Genomic DNA, 6,588 nt, shown 5'->3' with positions numbered 1-6,588 from the left:
CCGTATACATGTGGGCGGAGCCTTAACACCTGCGTCTGAGTGTTTAATGCTCATGCTATGGCTTATGGAACAAAACAATGACAAACAAAAACATGTATCTGTTTAGAACACATAACCTGTTTATGTATCTCCACTGCAGATTCGTATCTTATATTATCTTTCTCTCATCTCAGTTTACGCAACATTTGTCCTGTCTTCATGAATGTGGCTATTTTTGTGGCTTTGGATTTTATTTCAAGATTTGTTTTCATTATAAAGCCTGGTATTCCCTCTTACACTCAGTGCCTTGGTGCTAATTATTCTTTGGATTAGACCAACTTTTGATTTGTTTTTATCAAATAAATAAAGCCGCAAAGTGACCTACTGTTTAACAGCTTTGGTGTGATTGATGCAGACCTATGGACACAACTAGTTTCATCATTGTGTAACTGTGTGTGAATTATTATTATTTTTATTATTATTATTGGTGTTGTTTTTGTTATTAATGGCATTATTATTTATTTTCACATTTGTCCAATTTTATAATGAGCTCCGCTGTAGAAAGGTTACAGGAAGTCGTTGGTACCAACAGCAATCACAGTGTACAACAGCTCTGATGCAGACAGACATACTGTACATAGCACAGCACTGGCTGCTGGATCGTAGGTCAGCGTCGCTGCCATATTGATCCGGGCAACAGTAATAAGTCTCAGCTAATATTATAGTTAATGTTATAAACTAAATTGCTGATAATCAAGATTTTCATCTATACTGCCGTTTTTCTCCAAACCGAGTTTTTCAGCTGAGCGACTGACGTATTGTGAATCTTACTGTAGTTAGTTCACTTTTCTCACTCTGAAGGTTTCCCAAAGAGGAACTGTACACGAAACCGAAGGTGTATCGATAGGCTATAATGATTTAATAGCTTGTCATCAAATCATGGCTCATTATTATTGTTATTATTATCACAAATGTTTTTACCACTGTAACTGTAAATGTTTTACCGAACCCATAAAGGATTATCTTATAATAATCTTTGTAATTGTCTGGTTTGGAGTATATCTGTATGCTTTTATTGGTGATCGAATATAGAAAAATATAGAGTTTTCACAATTCCTTATGACAGTGAATACTTTTCCAAGTCTAACTATAGAGATTGTAAGTAACTGGAGACAGAACAATTTTTTGTACTACACGTATCCTAGGGAGCATGGGGCACAAGGCGGGGTACACCCTGGACAGGGTGCCAATCCATCGCAGGGCACAATCACATACACATTCACACACCGGACATACACTACGGACACTTTGGACATGCCAATCAGCCTACCAAAACAATTTCTTTGGACTGGGGGAGGAAACCGGAGTACCCGGAGGAAACCCCTGCAGCACGGGGAGAACATGCAAACTCCGCACACACAGGGCCACAGTGGGAATGAAACCCCCGACCCTGGCGGTGTGAGGTGAACGTGCTAACCACTAAGCCACCGTGTGCCCCAAAGTGAGCTATCTTTCTATCTTTAATTTATTGTAAAATAACTGCTTACTCAAAGACCTTTATTGAGCATTTCAGCTCTGCATTTATACAGACTGTTCAAGTTCTGTTTTTTTAATAGGACATTTGAGCTGGAACCAGTGTCTTTGGAATTCTGCTGTAAATAGACTAAAATTGAATAAGGAGTAAGTTAACTTCACAAGTCCGTCATGGTATGTCACAAAAAGATTAAACTCGGAATGCATTTTTAGAAGTGTATGTACCTGATTTTCAGGTTTTCTCATGTCCTGTATATCAGACAGACACACCCCAGTGAGGCACTGGTGAAGGGAACAGATGGAGATGTTGACGCCACACACATGAAAACACATGGCGTCTGCAGTCAGAGACATCTCTAGTAACCATCAATTATATAACTAAAATAACAACAACAATGATACTAATATATAATAATAATAAGATGCTTTAACCTGAACTGAAAATAGACGACTTCTACGTTTACTCCGGTAGCATGTTACCAGAGGAACCTCTACTTTCACTCAGGTGCAGGATTTTTGTCCTTTGTCCACCATTGTTGATATATTCACAATGATTTAGAAGCAATACATGTCTAATAGATTAAGTATCCATGTAGACCTCAAGCAGTAAAGCCAGACAAATCATTTATAAAACCTGCAAAGTTTTACACGTGCCACAAGTACTACTGTATTTTTTTAAACTAACAAATAATATGAAGTATCTATGCATTAATGTGCAGAAAATATTATTTTAATAGTTTGCTGAAGGGGTTGTGTTCTTTTCACTTCACTTCAAAAATCAAACAAAATATATTATTTGGCCCGGGATGGCCAAACTCTTGCATGCAACTATAGTTTAATTATCACAGAATCAAATTCTAGAGTATGCTGATACAGGGTGTTATTCACAACAAGTAAAATAATACAGTCTGGTAGCCCATGGTGAACATTACACAACTGTACAATCTATTATAATTAAAAAGATCAACAAGGACTCATTATCATGATGTAAATGGATGAAGGTGGAATTTATCTACCTGCAACTATTTATCAAGGAGAAAATTAAAGTGCACCTATTACGGTTTTTCAAATATTCCCTTTCATGTAGTGTGTTATATACGTAGCTGTTTGTGAATGTAAAAACATCTGCAAAGTTTCAAAAATCAAAGCGCACGACAAACGGAGTTATCGACTCCCAAAAGAAGGAATTGATTCTGAACAGCTGAATCGAGTCATTAGTGATTCCAGACTTTACTTCCTGTACTAACCTACGTAGGTTTGTAACAAAAAGCCCCACCTCTGGTCTTCATCGGCTGCTCGCTGACAGCGGTAGACCAATCACAACAGACTGGGACGTCTGACCAATCAGAGCAGAGTATGCTCTCTGAAAGGAGGAGTTTAGAACGAATCATTTAGAACGAATCATTTAACGACTCGTTTGTGACACTGGGGGGAAAAGGTTATTTTTTGCTGCAGTTTAAATTATGAGCATGTTAAAGTGTTTTTTTGACCTTGGATGTGTGTAAATCTGTAGTATGAGAACTTTAAAACAAAATTAGGTACGTTTCAAAACCATTATAGGTGCACTTTAAATGAGTGTTTTCACTTTAATTTCAGTTTAAAAAACATTTAATACACAAATGATGTGGAAATAATTAACATTTATGAGCAGATGAATGACAAATTACCTTGTGAACAGGTATTTAATGACATTTAAAAGGCGTTCATTCTGTTTCAAATAATAGATGAAAATTTTTTTTCTTCTTTTTTTTAAAAAAAAAAATCTGAATAACTGAATAGCATACACAACAAAACAAAGGACAAAAGCAGAACAGAACTCTTTGTAAAAAATATCTCCGGGCATATCATAAAAAAACAAAATACACAAAAGGAGTCCTTGTTCTCACACCACACCACAACACCAACACACACACACACACACACACACACACGTGATTGTTGACGTAGTTTAAGATTTGAAGAATCACTGTGATTCAGCACTTTCCTCAGCTGTGTGTGTGCGTGTGTGTGTGTAAAGGTGTAAAGGTCGACTGTAAAGGTGTAGGCAGAAAGGCAGAGAGGAAGAGACCAAATGAGATCAACAGAGTGTGTGAACTGATGTGAGATGACACACACACACAGGGTACAGGTTACTTAGCACTGGACTGAGATCAAGTGGAACTCTCATCATGAATCAGCAGAAACCCACCACACTCTCTCATTCTCTCAGAGCTGTAAACACGTCCTCCTCTGACATGACACTCTCAGACACAACACTGCTGGATCAGTGCACAAAGATTACAATGGTTGCTATCGGCAACAGCGCGTGTCCCTTATATGCAGGTCATGGCCGTGTAGGTCGAGACCCACCTTAACATCTGTTACACCGCACGTCTTATGCTTTGGTCTCATGGCAAGATCAGTGATGTTGAGGAAAGCTGAGCCATGTGATCGCTCATGCGGCCAAGATTTATTCTGGCACACACACACACACACACACACATAGACACACACACACACACACACATAACTTAAAATTTCTTGAGAAAACCTGAGTAGTGTATTCAGCCACTCAGCGCTTTATCCTGGTGTTGCTGCAGGTGTGTTTTCCCAGAAACGCTGGGCATGAGGTTTTGCTTACAAAGATCTGCGTAAGTGACTAACATGGCTGAATGGAAACAGCAGTCCCCTTTAATACTTCACCATTAGTGATTAGTTTATGGATATGAATAAGACGGTTGGTTATGTTTGGAATTGTAGAATCTCGAGGTTTCTTCCTCATATCATTTCAGGGAGTTTTTCATCGCCACTGTCACCACCGGCTCGCTCACTAGGGATAAATTCACACAATTGAATTGGTGCTTCACATGAACACTTTTGAGGAGTGGTAAGTATTCCCGTATTCTCCTCACATTTGATTCAGAAAGTCTGTTCATCTGATCATCTTTAAACATTCTGCTTTGTATTATCAAAATAATAATGATAATAAAAACAAGTAATATAGTCGGCTTGATAATCAGGCCAGAGTCTGATAAAAACCTACAAAAACTCTTCCTGAACAAATGTCCCTGCAGCCCTGGAGCTGGCCTTCGCAGAACTAGAGCCAGGTTTTATTAAAATCCACGGGATTTTTTGAATACTTAGTTCAAACCACTGAAATGCTTTGCTGGGTCCACATCTGGACGACGGTCGTCTAGTTGACGACTTTAAACATGATCTTACCTTAGTCAAATTAGTGGTTATGTAACTACAGGGCAGCATGCATAGCCAAAAGGAGATTATTAAAATAATGATACTGTGACATCTTCCCAATTAACAAAGAAGGTTGTTCTGGCATCTAACATTTCAGTGGTGTGAAGATTTTGTCAGTTGGTATCCACTGTGAGAGCCACTGATGACATCGAACATTCTAGAAGAAATCCACAGAGTTAGACAGTGTGGAACATGGGTGTCCTACAGGGAGACTGCTAGATTGTTGGCCAATAGTGCTCTCCTACAGTGTGAATGAAGAATGAAGTCTTTCCAGTAGTTTCTTGGTCAGTTCACCAGGTTCCTTCTTTTGTAATTTCAGTACCAAAAACTGTTTAAAGGCTTGGTACACACCTGCAGGCTGTTGGGCTGAATGGTCATTTGACATTGTAATGAGTCATGTTTTTGGGACATGTTTTATGGCTGTTTTGCTGGGGCGTAAACCTCGTATCTCCATATTTCGTCTTTATTTTTCCATAAATCAATGCCCTTTATGGCTTTCTTTGGGTTTTTTAAATGTAACCAATGAGAAGTATTAAAAGAGTTTGTGACTCGTAACTCTATTGGCTCCTCAAACTGTCAGTAAACCTCATAGCTCCACCCTCTCCTCCATCTTGAATGAACTGCTGTGCACACCATAGACAGCTTGTAAATACTTACCTTAAGGGTAAATAAAGAACTGGTTGTTTGAATAAATACAACGTTTTCATTACTCAAGAGAAACACTAGCAAAACACTATGTCTATAACTACAACATATTGCGTTTGATATAATACATAAAAAATAAATAAATCAAGCTGTCATTTCATGTGCTCTTGGGGGCCACCTGATGGCCACGGAGGTCCTAAGCAGCAGCTTAGTTCGCTTATGCCTTGAGTGTTAGGATCAGTATTTTTTGAGTGTTGAGCTGGGTGGTCCTCGGGTGTTGGGTTTAATGGTTGTGCTGGGTGACCTTTGGGTATTGGGCTCAGTGATTTTAGGCACTGGCTTTGTGTTTTTTGGGTGCTGGCCTCAGTGTTTTTGAAAATTGGGCCAGGTGGCCCTTAGGTGCACGGCCGAGTGGTACTTTGATGTTGGGCTCAATGGTTCTTGAGTACTGTGCCGGGTGATTCTTAGTTGTACTTTGGGTGTTCTGCTGGGTGAACTTTGTTGTAGTACTAGGTGTTGTGCTGGGTGACTTTGGAGTGTTGTGCTGGGTGGCCTTTGAGTGTTGTACTGGGTGGTTCTTGAGTGTTGTACTGGGTGGTTCTTGGCCATTGTCTGGCTGGTCCTTTGGTTTTGGGCGTTGGCTCTGTAGTTTTTGTGTATTGGGCTGGGTGGTCATTGAGTGCTGGGCTGAGTGGTCCTTTGGTTTTGGCTCAGTTGTTCTTTAACGTTGGGCAGGGTGGTCCTTGAACGGGAAAATACTATTTATTCCTAGCAAGCTACACCTGTAGACAGTAGCTATATGGACAGACACTAAAAGCTTTATTCAGCTTTGTCAAACACTTTCAAGGAAATTCCAAAGAGAATGTTATTGGCTCAGATCCTGTGTTTAATAACAACACAAGTAAAAATGGAGCTGGAATGCAATGACTAATTACTATGGGCTGTTTCCAGCAATGCCCTTTAAAGCTTATTTTTATTTAAAGAATCTTATGATCTACTTTTATTTACTTTTTGTACTTTTTACACATTCCACATTCACCTCAGTAACAGTGGAATGTCAAAGCTTTATATGTACCACCACCTACAAAATAAAGCTAATACCAGTCACGCAGGACAGATGGAGCATAAATAGATTGCATAATCATAGGTAATTATAGCAGCTATACAATCCATGAGTGGTTACTACACAACTGATAACTG

This window comes from Ictalurus furcatus, chromosome 1, assembly GCF_023375685.1.
Source record: "Ictalurus furcatus strain D&B chromosome 1, Billie_1.0, whole genome shotgun sequence".
Lineage (NCBI taxonomy): Eukaryota > Metazoa > Chordata > Actinopteri > Siluriformes > Ictaluridae > Ictalurus > Ictalurus furcatus.
Note: the sequence above shows the minus strand (reverse complement) of the source record.